The sequence below is a fragment of the Panthera onca genome, chromosome C1 (assembly GCF_046562875.1).
Source record: "Panthera onca isolate mPanOnc1 chromosome C1, mPanOnc1 haplotype 2, whole genome shotgun sequence".
Taxonomy (NCBI): Eukaryota; Metazoa; Chordata; class Mammalia; order Carnivora; family Felidae; genus Panthera; species Panthera onca.
Genome location: NC_138346.1, coordinates 176,923,311 through 176,940,829, shown reverse-complemented (window position 1 = coordinate 176,940,829; position 17,519 = coordinate 176,923,311). Strand labels below are relative to the sequence as shown.

Genomic DNA, 17,519 nt, shown 5'->3' with positions numbered 1-17,519 from the left:
GATGCCTATGCTCCTGGTGCAAGGACATGCTTGGAGTAGTAAAATGCCGAGGGATTGAACTCATTTGATTCTTACATTAGTTCTAGGAGCATTTACTACTATTCACTGCATTTGGCAATACATTTTTTAAATTGTTTATTGGTTTTTGAGAGAGAGAGAGAGAGAGAGAGACAGAGTGCAAGCAGGGGAGGGGCAGAGAGAGAGGGAGACAAAGAATCTGAAGCAGGCTCCAGGCTCTAAGTTGTCAGCACAGAGCCTGACACGGGGCTCGAACTCATGGACTGTGAGATCATGACCTGAGCCGAAGTCAGACGCTTAACCGACTGAGCCACCCAGGTGCCCCAGTGCTATCTAACTTTAATATGGGATCTTTCCAAAGTTCTGCATGCTCAGCTTGCCAAGTGGGCTCCTTTAGGAGCTGTCTTTGCACTGTTGGACCCTGGAAAGGAAGGGGTGAGAGGGTCACTTGTGTTTCTAAAATTAAACCTTGGGCCATGCTTTGGCTCTGGGGAAAGGCCAGGGTCTGGGGATTACCGTCCACTCGAGAGCGTGCATCCTGTCCTGAAGTGTGCCCACTGCTCCTTTTGTGGGCCCCGCCGGCCACAGAAGGGTTGTCGGCTCCAGTCTGGGGAGGCCAGACCTGCCCAGTCCGCTCAGCGGGATGGCCCAGAGTGGGAGCATTCGCCCTGCTTACTGGGAAAGGCCTGTTTCCAGGGGGAAACCGGACAATCGCTCACACCGATTCACCTGCTTATCCTGACAGCCTCCTGGGAGGCGGGAGCTGTCATGGCCACTTCACAGATGGGAACGTGGAGGGGCGGAGCTGGCTTTCACGCCGGGGTCTTCTGGGTCTTCCAAAGCCTGTGGGGCACTACACTGAGTCCCTTGGGGTTCATGCAAGGAAGGTCCGGAACGGTGGGAGACATCCAAACATACTCCTCTTTGAGGGAGGGTGACGTGGGGAGAAACGAACCTGGGCTGGTTTAGGCCCAAATCTTGCCACGTAAGAGCTGCGTGGCTGTGAGCAGGCTACCGGACCACCTGTCTGAGACTCTGTGTCCTTCTCTAGAAAGCAGAGGTAATAGTTATGTGTGCACAGGCGATCCTCATTGTTCACGGATTCCAGATTTGTGAACTTGCCTCTCGCCGAAATTTATTTGTGACCCCCAAATCAGTAGTCACGGTGCTTTTGCTGCCATTTGTGGACGCCGCAGAGTGAGGGGTCACCCGTTGCACCTGTTCCCAGCCAAGGCCAGAGGAGGTGACCCTCTGCCTTCCCGTTTCGGCCCATACTCTAAACAGGTGTCCTTTATGCAATCAACTGTGTGCCACGTTCTTCACATTTTTGTGGGTTTTGCCCATGACCTCCCTGTTTAAAAGGAAACAGCTGTTGTGTGGCATGTCTATACCATGCAGATGCCCATGGGGTCATGGGAGCCCCAGTGCCAAAGTGCTGTCTAGTGAGTGGTCCTATGCGCCTTGTGGAGAAAACACACGCGTTGGGTAGCCTTCTTTCGTGAGTTCAGCGTTGACTTATGGTGCTGTTGGCTTGGAGTTCAATGTTAATAAATCAATAGTATATATTAATTACTTACTTGGAGAGAGAGAAAGCGAGAGCAGGGGAGGGGCAGAGAGAGAGGGAGAGAGAGAATCCCAAGCAGGCTCCGCACTCCCAGCGTGGGTCTTGAATTCACGAGCTGTGAGATCATGACCTGAGCTGAAACCAAGAGTCGGACGCTCAACCGACTGAGCCACCCAGGCGCCCCCAGACGTCTTTAAACAGAAACACATATGAAACAATAGAACAAGGTTATGTACTGATGGGTTGATAAGAACATTGTGACCAGGGGTTCATAGGAACCTAACCCTACATTTCCCTACGAGCAAGGGTTCAGTATTTGCTAACTCAGTGTTCATGGTGACTTTATAGAACATAATCACCTTGAATAACGACAATCAACTCTAGATGTTTCAGGGTCACGTTGCATGTCAGTCCCTTTCTTTCCTGGTCGCACTCACTGACCTTTCCGGGGAAGGGCCACGCTGGTGAGACCACGGCCATGGCCAGAGGCAGCGGGGAGGAGCAGACAGCAGAGTTAAATGTGTGCGTGTGGACTGTCCTCATGAGACCCTGAGCATACGCTGCACCTTCTTTCTCCCCCCGCCTAAAAAGGGGTGCGTGTGAGAGGTAATGACACGGCGACTACCCTGTGGTTTGTGGTGAAGACTAAATGAGTTGATGCGTATAAGGCATTTAGAAACAGAGCCTGGTAAACAGGGCCAGGACTAGGGGGAGGGGTTTTGGGGGCCAAAGTCAAGGATGTGTTCACCCCGTGCTTGCTGGCCTCTTTCGATTTTGTTTTTGTTTTTATTTTTTATTTATTTATTTTTTTTCTCTTTCGATTTTGTACCCGAGCTGTCTTTCTCATTTCAGCCTTGTCCCCAGCCTTGCTGGCAAATGGGTATTGGCCACTGCTATTACCAACAGGAAGTCCCCTGCTCCTCCTGTCCTCCCCGTCCCCCGGGAGAGGCCACTGTCAGTGGGCCTGGGTCTCACCACGGGCATGGCGTGCCCCCTCCTGGGTCTCATTCTTTCATCGGTCAGCTGGAGACGACATCAGCCTAGACATCCGTGACCTCGCCACCAGCCCCAGAGGGTGGTTGTGAGCCCACAACAGAGAATGGGTGCACAGGCCGCTGCAAAACTGTAAAGTGCGAGACGATCAGGAGGTGTTAGTGTTCATTCGGATGCCCCCTTCTGTCGCTGTCATTCATCGAGAGGTCGCAACTGAACTTGGACCCGCCCATGGCTTCAGACTGTACCCCCCTCAGAGAAATGAGTTCCATATGGCTAAACCCTGGGGTAGGAAGGAACACGCTGTTTTTTATTTATCCTAAAGGCGACATTTGAAAAACTCTCACCCCTGGCCTTCTCCAAATCTGGCATCCCAGGCTTAGGCTGTTACCGCGTGGGCTCATTTTGGTCTTTGAAGAGCCTATGGTAATTTTACAGGAAGGCAGAGATGAGACACGCTTGAAGACCTACTCTGGGCCAGGCAGTGTGCTAAGCGCTTTTGATAAACCCTTCGTAATCCTTACAAATCTGAAAAACAGATGCTGTTATCTTCAGCGCACCAGCGTGGAAATGGGGGCCGAGAGAGGTGACGGAGCCTGCTTGGTGTCACACGGTCAGTCAACGGGAGGGCTAAGGTTTGCACTTGGCTCTGGTCACGTCCCGGAGTGAGGGAGCCTGGGGGTTAATCTTGTGGGCTTGGGGCTCCCACAGGTTGAATACCAGCTCCTTCCTGACCTGTTGGGTGAATTTGGGCAAGCTCCTTTAAATTCTTGGTTAATTGTAAAAATTAATCTTTGGGGCGCCTGGGTGGCTCAGTCGCTTAAGCGTCTGACTTCCGCTCGGGTCATGAGCTCTCGGTCCGGGAGTTTGAGCCGCGTGTCGGGCTCTGTGCTGACAGCTCAGAACCTGGAGGAGCCTGCTTCGGATTCCGTGTCTCTCTCTCTCTCTCTCTCTCTGCCCCTCCCCCCCCCCCCCCCCCCCCCGTGCGCACGCTCTCTCTCTCTCTGAAAAATAAACTTAAAAAAAATTTAAAATAAAACATTAATCCTTAAATAAACGAACTACTCTTAGTCAATCCTCGGTTTTTTCTTCTGCGGAAACAGTGATGGCAACATTTACTTTGTGAGGTCAAAGTGAACACTCACTCACTTATTCCCGTGCTTCTCACAGCCCCTAACTCAGAATAAGGACGCAGCAATGTGGGTTACTATGCTAGAATGAGGAAGGTGGCTAAGGAAATGCCCCCTTAGTGGAGGGGGTACATACATTTTCTGAGGGCTACAGAAGTGATCCAGGGATCCAGCCTCTCCCACCCGCGCCGGAGGAAGACAGTGCTGCTCCTGCTGGCTCGGCGTCTCCCACACCCCCCTTCTCCCTCGGAGCCCCTCGCCAGCTCTGTTCCAGACCGGGCGCTGGCGGGCATTCTTCGCGTGTTCTATCACCTGAGAACATTAGCCAGCGCCTAGGCAACATCGTTGTCTTTGTTCTTTTGGCTGTAGTGCCCTAGGGCCTGGGCATGACGGGGAGGGATGGGTCTGGGTGTGCGTGTGTGTGTGTGTGTGTGTGTGTGTGAGAGAGAGAGAGAGAGAGAAGGAATGTGAGCCAGAGCACTGAGGGCTTGTGTGTGTCCGAAGACAGGAAAGGACTGGATATTAGGCAGGGAGGGCGAGCGTGTGTGTCTGTGAGAGACCGAGCAGCTGTGCGACCCATGTGTCGCTGTCAGTGTGTGCTGAGGTCTGCATCTGAGTAGGGATGATGGGGCAGGATGTCTTTCATCTCCTGTGAATCTGGTGGGGAGGCCACTGTCCCAGCCACCAGAATGTAGAACAGAGCAGTGGGGGGAGGAGGAAGTCCTCTTTATATCGGGACAGGAAGTCTCTTTACTGAGAGCTTGTAGGTGGCCATGGGCACCAGGAGGTGGGTGATGTGGCCTGACCTCATGGCCCCTTTCCCATTGTGAGAACAAGAAAGGGAAAACAGAAGCAGTGTTTGCACGAGGGATACTGGGACCCAAGTGGCTACGGGATCGTGGGACCAAGTGGCCATGGGATTATAGAGCCAAGTGGCTATGGGATTCCCCACTTGGGACGGCCCTGAGGGATGATCTAGAGAGGATACACTTCATCCATGTAAGAGGCAGATCTGAGGTCCGGAGCAGGAAAGTCATTTACCTCCGATCACATAGACTTGACCTTGAGCCCTACAGGGGCCTCAGGGGCTTGGACTAGAAAAAGGGAGAAAGCCATGGCTGGTTAAGGATTGAGTGGCTGTGTGAGTAAAAAGGGTGGAGGTGGCCAGGGAGGCAATGGTGAAGGGCCTAGATGTGGTCCCATGCCCCCCCCCCCACCACGTGTTTTGGGGGTGGGGTTGTTAAAAGGTCTGGGAGAAAAAAGGAGCACTTAACCCATTAGTGCCTGGAGCTGTGCGTCCGTGTCCAGCCCTCTGCAGCATCCGGAAGGAGTCGGAGAGATGCTTGTGGCAGGGAACAGAGGACAAACGGGACATTGAAGTGACAGCCAGTAGAGCAAATGAGGCCAATGTAGCGGAGGAAGGTCCATGTGGGGCTTCACCTGAGGGGACACTGGGTAGCCACCTGCCCTCCAGAGCAACCCGAGGGCTGAGGCTTGAGCAGTGCGGCACAGTGACTATCCAACCCAGCTTCCCTCTAGGTCAGGCTGGCCTCATCCCCGAGACCCTCACCAGACCCTACGCTGGTCCTGTTTGTGCCTGAGACAATCTTTCGGAAAGCTCTGCTCTTGCGTTTGAGCCACTCATTCTGGATCCTGAGCTCCTGACTCCCTGACTCATTTGGGACATGCCTCTGCCACTCCTGGATTTGGTGCTTTTTCTCAGCTATGTGGATTTCTCCCACCCTGGTCCCCGTCACTGTTTAAGGTAGGGATTTCTGCAACGGTCCCTCAGAGGGTGCCTTGTTGGGCCCCTTCTGGCTTTGCCTCGAGGGAGGTAAGTTCAACGGAAGCCGCGTTTTGGAGCTCCGGTCCTGCCCAGAGTGGGGGGTGCAGGCTGCGGGGAGCTGTCTGCAGGCAGTTTGGGGTGGGAGAGAGACTCTCGGGATAGGTCTGAGGGGCCATGCCCCGCCTATTGCAAGAGGTGGGGGAGGATGACGAGTCCTGGGAGGGAGACGGCAGTGTGCGTGGCTCGTGTGTGCGCTTGCCCGTGTGTGTGTCCGATTAGATGCGGGGAGCGGTCAGCATGACGGAAGTCGAGAGAGCCAGGTGAGATCTGAGAGAGAGAGAGAGAGAGAGAGAGAGAGAGAGAGAGAGAGAGAAAACAGGGAAGTTGAGGCTTCAGTATACACATGCTGGTCCTCCCAGATGGCTCCTTTGCAGTGGGAAGTAAAACAGGCGTCTTACTTGGGGATCATCTGTGAACACAACATCAGCTAAGAGGAAATGTCAGTTCAGATCCTCTGAGAGGCAGATGCCAAGTTCAAGAGCTTTATTGGGGAAAGGCTTGTGAAGGATACAGGGGAGAGAGCAGCCTACTAGGCACGGGGAGCCTGCAGACGTGACTCAGTTCTGTCACTTGGGAAAACAGAGGGGGAGGAAGGTGAGGGGTGGCGAGAAGGTTTCAGACCGCACCTCACTTCTAAGAAAGTTTTGGCCAGGCTGGTGTAGGAGTTCCGGAGCCAAGTCACTCCTGGGGGAGCCCTGAATTTGGGGTCGCTGGGCACTAGCACGCCTGCAACGCCCAATTATTGGCTGCCTCTGGTAGGGTGGGCGGGCTCTAGCACCCCTGCAACGCCCAGTCATGGGCTGCCTCTGGTTGGGTGGGCGGGCTCTAGCACCACTGCAACGCCCAGTCATGGGCTGCCTCTGGTTGGGTGGGCGGGCTCTAGCACCACTGCAACGCCCAGTCATGGGCTGCCTCTGGTTGGGTGGGCGGGCACCAGCCCCTCCGCTCACCTACTGCTGACAATTTATCCAGACCTTGGATAAATTAATGAAAAAAAAAAAAAAAAAGCTTCAACCACTGAGTACTTGTACTAACACCTTCCAACTGGTGAACATTACAACAGCTCTAATTTTCTTTTTTTTTTTTTTTAAATTTTTTTTTTCAACGTTTTTTATTTATTTTTGGGACAGAGAGAGACAGAGCATGAACGGGGGAGGGGCAGAGAGAGAGGGAGACACAGAATCGGAAACAGGCTCCAGGCTCCGAGCCATCAGCCCAGAGCCTGACGCGGGACTCGAACTCACAGACCACGAGATCGTGACCTGGCTGAAGTCGGACGCTTAACCGACTGCGCCACCCAGGCTCCCCTCTAATTTTCTATGACAATTTATCAGAGAAGGATTATTATTATTTCCATTTTCCATAAGATAGAATTGAAACTCAGAGACGGTAAATAACTTTCTCCGAGCATATCAGAGTCCAGTCCGAAGGTAGAAGCCACACAGGAATTTGAATAGGGAAAGTCTTATATAAAGAATTGCAAAGTGACAGGAAATCTTAACTACTAAGGGGTAAAGATAACACTAAAGAAGGCAGAAACGGAGTCTCTACCTCTAGGCTTGAGGCAGGGTACCTGTGAAATAATGAGAAATAGATATATTACTCTTTGCCCCCACATCCTGACACCGAACTCCTAAAAACTCCTGCAATTTCCTGAGAAATGGAGGCGATAGGAGCCACTGCCACACAACTACTAAATCCTTTGGATTTTCCGGGTGACAGGAGTGTGTTTTGTTCTAATGATACAGTCCTTGGTGGGCTCCTGCATGGGTCCTGGTCACCAGAAAGACCAAGCATGATTAGAAGCTTGGAATTCTCAGCCCCTCGCCCTACGTGCCAGGGAGGGTCAAAGGGTTGGAGGTTGAGTAAAGCTTGATCATGTCTATGGGCTGAAGCCTCCCTAAAAATTCCTAAACTATGGGGTTTGGAGAACTTCCTGGTTGGTGAACACATCCACGTGCGAAGACGGTGGCATACCCCAACCCCACTGGGACAAAAGATGTTGTGCTCGAGACCCTTCCAGATCTCACCCAGATCTCACCTCTTCATCTGGCTGTTCATCTGTATCCCTCATGATATCTTTTATAACCAACCAGTAAATATAAGTAAGGGTTTCCCTGAGCTCTGTGAGCCCTCATAGCACATGATCAAACCTGCACAAGGGGTTTTGGGAGTCCCCCATTTATAGCCAGTTACTCAGACGTATGGGCGACAACTTGGGACTTATGGCGGTCTTGTGGGAGAATTGGCTGGTGTGGGAAAACCCCTACACGCTTGGTGTCAGAAGTGTTGTGAATAGATGAACACAGTTATGCAAGGAAGGAACAGATTTGGGACAGGACCCCGGTCCCCCCGGCTGAGATTCAGACCTCTCTGGAGCGGGTGTGGCTGCACTCCGCTGGATGGTGGAGAGGTCTACTGAGGCGCCTCAAATGACACCAGCCCCTGGGGTGCAGACAACACTCTCTGGGGATCTGTCTTCTGGCGTGTGACTGAGACCCCTGGAAGCTGCTCCTCAGAGGGCTGCTATTTGCTGAGGAGCTGCCTTTTGGGGTGCCAGTGAAACTTGCTGAGGTGTGTGCACCAGTGGGACTGCTGGGTGTTCTTTCCATGCCGGCTGCTCTTCACCCCAGGAGCATAAAAAAAAAAAAAGAGCAAACCAATGGACCCAGGAAGACCAGAGCCGCCTTCCTGTGTGTGTGTGTGTGTGTGTGTGTGTGTGTGTGTGTGTGTATATGTGTGTCCCTCTAGCGCCCTCTACTGACAAAGCCTAGCATTCCACCTGCTGGCAGAGGAGAACTGCTCCCAGGGTCCCGCAACGCCATCACGAAGCCGGCCAATGAGGGTGAGTCCGGGGCTGAGAGGCAACACATTGACTACTGGCACAGTATTACAATCGATTAAAACCCAGGTTTCTCTGACACCAAAGCCCGAATTCTGTCCACGCTAACACTGGCCGTTTAGGGACCTTAAGTCTTTCCATCCCCAAATTGGCATCAGCAATGCTTGCCTCGTAGGGATGCCGTGCGCATTAAAATGAGAAAAGGTACATATGGGCCTGGGATATTATAGCAGTTCGCTGAGACTTAGAGGCCCACTAACCTGCCTATTTATAGAATTGCACGCCCTTAACACGGCTAAGAGACTTAAAACATAACCCCCCCCTTTTTCCCCCTAATTTTGCAGATGACAGAACTGAGGTATTGAGAGAAATGATTTATCTCGGGTCTCCACACCTGTCAATGGCTGAGCAAAAGTTAGGTCCTGGGCCTCCTGACACCCATTTTATTCCTTTTCTTACTCAACTTTGCCACCTAACATGTGATGTATTATTTTAGGGCTGAAGTCCGGTAGGTGGAGAGGGGGTGGGGGGGGGGGAGGGTGGTTTCATATGAGATTCTTTAACATTGGCTGGCCTTGTACCCAGTTGCACAATCAGAGAACTTTCTTTTGTTTACAAGGAGAAAAAGCTTATTTTGACACATTCAAGTTTTTCCTGAAAGATCAAAGTCAGAGCTTTTATTTCGTTGGGGAATCGGCGACATGTGACAAGCCAAGCTGATTAACACGTTAGCCTTCTGACGTGGAGAGGGCACACAGATATATTCCATTGCCATAAAAGTGTTCTCTCATTTCCATCCACAGTCTCCTGTTTTGCTTGGAGATCTGGGAACAATAGGCAGCCTGAGTCACCTGAGGAGGGGACAGTCTTTCTCAGCTCCTCCGGGAGTTTCCGTTTGTGGGTTTACATGTTCTCTTTGTGTGTGTGTGTGTATGGGGGGGGGGTGCACTCATAAGCATGGTTTCGGCTGTGTCCTCCATACTGAAAATTCCCAAGTCCTTGTCCTCGGGGCACAGTTGAAGGTCATACGTCTCTGACCACCTTCGGAACCCTGGATCTAATGCCCGCTGGGCGTGTGCACGTGCAAGGCTCCAGGCAGCTCAAACTGTCCCTCCCACCACGAGCTCAGCATCACCTTCCAGATCTGCTGCTGCCGCCTGGTCTCCTGGAGGGGCATCTCTATCCACCAGATGCTCCAGGCAGAGCATCCGCTTCATACTCTTTGGTCACCTCCCAGGGCACTTCGAGTTTTTACTCTAACTCCCTGTCAGGGACTACAGCCCTGCTTGAGCTGATCCCTGCTGACCCCTGTCACTCGTATTGTCCCGCTCTTCCTTTTACTCATTTCCTCCCCGCTTCAAGTGCATCGAAGGCTTTCCTGCCCCAGAGCCTTGGTACAAGCTGTTTCCTCTGTCCGATGTACTCATCTCCAGATCCTCAGAGCCCGGAGCCCAGCCAGGGCTGGATTCAGTGTAGAGTTGGTTCTTGTTCGTCTGACCATATAAAAGAGGTCCTCATATTTGAAATTAGTCACATACAATTAGTAAACTTAAAAATAAGGACTATGGTTTCATAGTGAATGGTAGAAAAGGATGAAAACTGTGATTGGAAATTATTCTGAAGAACGAACAAAAATTATCATCATGTTTATTTTGTTTTGCATTTAACAAAGTTTAGATTGCATTGCCATCACATGTGAGAGGCTTACAGTGAGTCAAGAACAAAGCGAATGTTGGTTCCTTTGGTACGGTTTTCCTGATACCATTGTATGCGAGCACAAAATGTGTTGTTTACTTCTGACTTTTGCAACGTGATCAAAAGGGTGGTTTGTGTAAATAGAGTAAAAGGCGCATTAATTTTTCCTTGATCTTCACTTACGTTAGAAACACTCTCCTTCGAGACATCTATTGTGAGATCATCCTTTTCGATTTTCTTGGCTTTGGTGGCTAACTGGTCATTTATCACGGACTCTGCCTGTGATCCACGCAGATCCTTAGATCACTTTCACTGACTTCGTGACATCTGACGTCTTTTGTATGTTTCAGTATGACTTTGAAGGCCATTTGCATTGCACGTTCCTCGTGTTGTTAGAGGTGGCACATTTGACCATAAAGGAGAAGCGCTCTGCCCATCCCATCCACTTCTTTGTGGGTCGTAATTGTTCGTGTCAAACAGTGAGAGTCAGTGTGTGTGAGTGTGTGTGGTGCTGTATGAATGAGGGTACTTTTCTAGGTGGTGAGTCCGTTAGTGAATGTTTTCATGTCCAATCTTGGCTTCCCGACCTGACCTCGTGACTGTGGGAATTCTGGTCATAGACCCGCAGGCACTGATGACGTCCTGTAGAAGTCTGTTTCTCATAGCTTATACCTTCCCCGTGTCTATTGTCTAACATTCCTTATACCAGAACCCAGGGGACCTTATGGACCGTCTTTGTCTCCTGGGTCTAATAAATGTCTCTCGTGCTAAACGTTGGCCAAGGGCCTTTGGACCATTCACAAGGGAGCCCTGGCCACCTGGGAAGGCCCAAGCCATCCTGTCTGGGGCATGCTTTTGTGGGACAAAGAACACGTCCTCTCTTTTTTGCCATTGCCTCTATGGGCCCCACTTTATACAGAACCACAGAATGTTGGGACTGGGATAGACAACGTACTAGGCTCCAACCAACATTTATTAAGCATCTACCCTGTGCCTGGAATGTTTTCACGTGTTCTGACATTTGACCTTCACAGCTTTCCGGTGAAGTTGCTCTTTTTTTCATTCCCAATTTTCATTCCCATTTCGTGGGGCTCAGAGAAAGTAAGTCCCTTGTTTCTGGTCCCACAGCTGAGGACTGGAGATGGGATAAGGGCTGTTGTGTCCTACACTACTCAATTTACAAATGAGGAAACTGAGTCCCAGGGATGGGAAAGGACTTACCTAGAGGCACATCAGCAGGGCATTGGGGGGACCCGCCTAGGCACTGTCCATCTTCTCTGTCTTCTTCTACATTTGTGCTCATACTGTCATTGTCCAGCTATTGTTTTAGGAAAGGAAAATCAATTTCATATGAAATTACTTAAAAACTTCCAGGCTCTTCCTTAGTTGCACAACCAAATGTTCCATTTTATGTACAGGCGTATTTTTAAAGCCTTTTTAGACTTCCAGTGATACATTTATTTCATTACTGAATTGGCAACATGTGACAGCTCAGAATTCATATGATTTATCAAACTTTCAACACGCTTTGACCAGGGGCCTCTATTGTATTGAGATTTCACGGTCCTGAAATAGCCACGAACATTGATCTGTGATCAAACAGGAGAAGTGTCCCTCCAGAAGCCAGGTTTTCTGATTCCAAATCCGGTACCCAGACTTATACTCTTTATTAAAGAAAGTTACATTTTTTACTGATTAACTTGATAGTTATTATTAGATAGTACTTGCTCTGTGCCTGGCACTTTTAACTTTATTCTGCCTGTATTAACTCGCGGAATCCTTGGAACAAACCCACACCAGATATTATTATTCCTGTTCTACAAACAGAGGCTTTCACAAGGGCCCGTATTGATAATATTAAACATTCACTTACATATTGTCCCGTTTTTGTAAAGGTTTATTTTATACTTTTAGCCCCTGAATTGTCTACTCACCTTGTGGTCCTCTCATGTCCCAAGGTATTATTAAAATACTGTGGGCTGATAACGCACGAGGCATTCGTTAAGAGACTTTGAGTGTACCTGCCTAACAATGGCTTGCGAAGTAGGTGGTTCTGGTCTGGTTCAGTGGCAAACAAACAAAACAGAACAAAAGCACACACACACACACACACACACGAAACAAAACAAAACAAAACAAATAACCCCAAACCAGCCTCATCCCACCCTTCTGTGTCTCTTTCTCAGAACGCTGGCTTCTGTCTTTAGGCTTGTTGCCTCATGGTTTAAATAGGGCCACCTCACCTTAAATAGTCCTCAAAGGGCTCTTTTCAAAGACAGGAGGCCAGGGGGCGCCTGGGCGGCTCAGTCGGTTGGGCATCCGACTTCGGCTCAGGTCATGATCTCGCGGTCCGTGAGTTCGAGCCCCGCGTCGGGCTCTGTGTTGACAGCTTAGACCCTGGAGCCTATTTTGGATTCTGTGTCTCCTTCTCTCTCTGACCTTCCCCCATTCATGCTCTGTCTCTCTCTGTCTCAAAAATGAATAAATATTAAAAAAAAAATTTTAAAAGACAGGAGGCCAAGGGGCAGCCAGAGATGCCAGAGCAGCGTCTCTCTATCAGGAGAGAACATCTTCCCCCAGAAACCCTCCAACAAATTTCTGTGTTATGTATCCTTTTGTTGCACTCAGTCACATGGCCACTCCCAGTTGCAAGGAAGGGACCTTGTAGCTATGATCTCCAGTTGGTAATGTAGGACACTTCAGTTATTTAATTAATGTAACCAACTTAGGAAGCTGTCGAGTTATGTGGAGAAGTTCGACGTCTAAATATGGTTACTTGGAACTTCGCGATGGCGTTATCCCATGGTTTGAAAATGCATGGTGAATGAGGACGTTTCCTGCTATATGCAACAACCACCTGCCCAGTGGGGTTTTCGTATGAGTGTGAGAACCACTTCTTCCCCTGTCCTTGTCCCATAGTTTTTGTTAGTGGAAGAGCATAAGTAGAATAAAGGGGCCACTGTGATGCACCCTAAGGACCCTGAGGCTGAAATGGATACAATGTTATTTTAGAACATCAAGATCAGGATGGGATGAACCACCTCGGAGACAGGACTTGTCCCAGGCCCGAGGAAGGAAAAGCAGGTGTGTTAGGAGGATCTTAGCATGATCCTTGAGGGAGGGGTGACTGGGGGCCATCTCTGGGAACTTGGCCCTTCCTTCATGGGAAAAGGCCGCACACATTGTTGGCCTCTCCTGGGAGCCCTCGTAGAGGGAGGTGTCTCTCCGCGGGCTCATCCTCAGAAACTGCCGAGCAGATGTGTGCTTTGGGGAGGTAAATGTTTCCCCTTGTGTCTCATTTTCAAAGATTAGCAGACCGGACCGTAAGATCTTGCCTGCCCGATTTAGAGGCCAATTAGCTGGTAGACCCCAGGGCTGCGTGCCCAGTGCGACCCAGTCTGCTTCTCCGATGGGCAGAGAAGTTTCTTTAGGGGACACCTCGCGGACATGGCAGAGACAGCAAAGTGTAGCACACTCTCCGGTAACAACCGCCTTCTCCTGCCTGGAAAGGAACCCAAGTGTAGCAGCTGGAGTAGAGCCATGCATGACAGGGAGTCAGGGCTTTGGCATTGACCCATCTGGCAGGTGCATGTCTGGAGCACCTACTCCGTGCAAGTGCTGTGCTAGTGGTCAGCCTCGAATCAGGCTTCCCACCTCCATGTTTAGTGTCCTTTGCTCCATGCATGGGAAAGCAAGAAAGTAATTAAGGAGGAGGACATTCTACATGCAAGGCATTGCGGTGTGATCTACTTTATTGGTCAAGAAAAGGAAAATCAAAAGCATAAGGTCCGCATGCAGGGTCATGCAGGTGGGGAGGTGGGGAGGTCAGGGATCAGACCCAGAGGAGTCTGCCTCCAAAGCTCACCCTCTTCTGCCTTTACTCCATAAGCGTAGACTTATTTTGAGGATACTGGGATCTGCTTAAGGGTTTAGACAGGGAGAGCCATGGTTAGGTTTTCAATGCCAAGAAAACCCCTTGGAAATCTTCCTATGTGCAGCTTTAGAGGGGCTGGTGTGAGGCTGGTGTTTGGGAGATCTGAAGGAGGCCATGTATTTAGGGCACAAGGGATGAGGAGGAGACAGGGTCATAGGATGGAGGACATAGAATCCCCAGAACTCTGTGGGGCCTGATTGGACACGGGGGGTATGAGTGGGAGGAAGGTGTCAGGGTCTCAACCGATGCTTAGTGTTTTGAATAATAGCCCTATGATCAGCCCAGCATTCCATTCATATTATGCTTCCTACAAATGACATTGGCTTTTGCTAGGCACTGAATGTCATGTCTCCCCTGTCTGCTCTCCCCCCACCCCATTCATCACACATCCCCAGTGTGACGGTATTTGGAGCTGGGGCCTTTGGGAGGGGATTAGGGTCATGAGGGCAGGGTCTTCATAAATGGGATTAGCGCCCTTTTAAAAGGGAGTCCAAAGAGATGTCTTGTCCCTTCTACCAGGTGAACCAAAGAATGGGCTCTCATCAGACACCAAATCTTCCAGGGCCTTGATCTTGGACTTCCCAGCCTCTGGAACTATGAGGGAGAAATGCCTGTTGTTTGTAAGTGACTCCATCAATGGCGTTTTGTTGTAGCCGCCCACACTGACTAAGAGAGCTTCTGCACGCGTGAGCCCGGTCCGGCCATCCTGGCTGGTGACCCTTTTGTCGTGTGAGCCTTGCTGAGGGTGGTCCTCTTTTGCTCTATCCTCTTACCCACCTTCAGGGCCCTGGACGGCCACTCTCACCACCTGCTCCCAACTTTACTGTGTTGGTTACGTTGACACTTCCTTCCGCGACGTCAACAACACCTCCCAAGCTTCCGTGGCTTAAAGCAATCCGTTTCTTTCTCCCTCACCTAAAAGTTCAACATAGGTGTGCTTAGTTGGTGGGTGGCTTTCCACCAGGTGGTGAATCAGGACTGAGTTCCCTTCCCTCTTGTGGGTCTGCCAGCCTCTGGGACTCTGGAGATCTATGTGTTCGGCCAGAAGATGGGCAAGGAGAGGATGGAGAAGACACCTGACTCTTCCCTCCGCTTGGCGGTCACGTGTATCCTTGTGCTCATTCTCCATAGCGGCCCCCGGCCCCCACACCCACCTGGGGGCTCGAGCTCTGGCAAGACAGCCTCTACTTACGTGGCTGCTTCAGTACGGAAGGACAGGCACAGGTTTGGGCAGAGAGTAGCCTTCTGGGCCACCCCTCCCCAGGACCATTTCCAGCTCTAACAGTGAGCACATAAAAGGCAACACATCAAGTACCCTTTAAGGGGCTCGGGGCCTACGAACCCCATCACATTATGAAATCAGATAAAGGAGTCACAAAACACTTGAGAAAAACCCTGCTGTGCACGTCAGGTTGAACCATATGGAAATGCCGTTTTGTGGATAAAAAAACAGCCGTGGGTTGGCAATTTCATATGAGTCAACCAAATATACTGGGGAAGTGTTTCCAAGACAGTTTTTCTTAGAACTCTCGCTCATAACTTTGGGAAAAGACTGCATGCTTTATACTCTGCTGGGAGACTCAAATATACTTTAGCCAATTACAAACTTTGAAAACGCCCATACTTAAGAAAATCCTGCATTGTTGAGTTTCTTTAATCAGTGATCTCCTAAGGAAGTGTTGTTTAATCAGTGATTTCCAGGTTAATTTGTGCATAGACTTCCCCAAATGCCTATTAAGCCCTCATAGAATTAGTCTTTTACCTTATACGCTTTGGGAAACTTTGCATGGAACACCCCAGGGAATCCATTAGTGAATCCTTTCATAAAGCAGAAAAGAAAGGGTTTTCCCTACAAAAATCTGCACCGAGTGCATTGGTGGAAATGATACGCATTTGCAGAGTGCGGAGTGATCGAATGACTGAACCGTTCCCATCTCTCTGAGCCTTAGGTTTTTCCATCTGCAAAACTAAGACGACAAATCAAACAGAAGGGCCATTTGAAGAGCAGAGGACGGGGTGCAGATGTGGTCCCTTCCTCCTTCCGTGATCGTCCGTGAGATTCAAGAAGGCAGCCACCTGCCACGTAGAGGACACTCCGTTTCAGCAGCCACATGTGGGATTGCTTTGGTCCCGACGTGCAAACATGTTTCAGTCCAGCTTCTTGGGAGCTCACACGGATACTTGGGTCTGGCAGAGTTATTTTTATGGGTTCAAGAGAGAAGAAAATAAAGAGCAACATCCTCGTGTTGACACGAAATGGCCTCCCTGCGATTCTGGGCTGGAGGTGGGGGGCAGGGGCGGGGACTGAGGAAGCAGCCGAGCTAAAGAGTCCACATGGAACCACTTTTCCACAGTCTAATCTGGGAACTGGAACGCCTGGGCTTGGAATAGAGTTACGGCTCTGGTTAGGGAATGGATTCACTGGGGCCAGCGTGGCCTCTGGCAGGGGCTTGGACACATCTGTCCTTCCCCTGTCCTGACCTCCCTCTGGCAGCCTCATCTCCAGGGCTGGCAGAACCCCCAGAACGGATCTTTCTCCTGGCCCCCAGCAAGGCTCTTCACTTCCAAACATGTGGGACTGGTTTGGCCACGTGAGCCCGAGGCCCCTCTGCAAGGGGGGCCTCGCTGGGATGGATCTTTTTCCACCCTGCACACTTGTCACAGCACCTGGTCCTTCTGCAGGACCCCCACACTCAGGGCTCTTTCCAACACAAAGAGGGTGCAGGTCAGGGTCCCTATGCCGTGCCTCCTATTCAGGTTGCTGGGGGGCTGGTGCCTTTCGTACACCCTCCGGCCAGCAGCCAAGTAGGGCCTCCAGAGCCAGAAAGACCAGGTGTGAATCATGGCTTGGCCATGTCATCTTGGACAGGTACCCTAATCTCTTTGAACCTTGAGTCTCTTCATCTGTATAATGGGGATAATTACGGTCATTTCGTCTGTCGTTCAGTGATCACACACTCACGGAGGGGCATCACTCTGCACTCCAGGCACGGGACGCACAAAGACGAACTGCAGTCCGTCTCTGCCTGAAGCAGGTGGTATTCTCCAGATAAAAAAAAGAATGTGAAAGGAAATGCCAGGCCTTAGGCTGGGCAGCCACAACACGATGGAGTGAAAATAACTGGGGCTTTAATGCAGACGTACGTACGCTGATTTCCAGCTCTGATGTTAAGTTGCTCTGTGACGTTGGGCAAAATGTGCTTTCTCGTCCTCAGCTATCCCATCTGTACAGTGAGGAGGTTTAACCAGATGCCCTTTTTTTCTCTGACGCTCTATGATTGCGTGAAATCACCAGCCTAGAGGGCAAAAGAAGAAATAAATTAGTTGAATCGTCGCTTGATGTCATGTAACTAAGCCCAGTGGGTGCCGTGGCACTTCTAATTCTATTCTGGACATTGGGTCCAGCTTGGTACCGAGCTGTGGAGTTTCAGACTCTGCCCTCCCCTGTTTATAGAGTCCTAACTCTCTCTTTCCTCCTTTCCCCTTTCTCCCTTTAT

General features: G+C 50.5%; 1 long non-coding RNA gene across 1 annotated transcript; it reads left to right on the top strand.

The window, feature by feature from the left end:
* Positions 1–8,240: 8,240 nt before the first annotated feature.
* LOC132672622 (uncharacterized) lies at positions 8,241–17,310 on the top strand. The gene is made up of 3 exons (XR_009607602.3): positions 8,241–8,438; positions 14,542–14,642; positions 15,972–17,310. It is a non-coding gene; the product is annotated as an uncharacterized LOC132672622 (long non-coding RNA).
* The last annotated feature ends 209 nt before the right edge of the window (positions 17,311–17,519 follow it).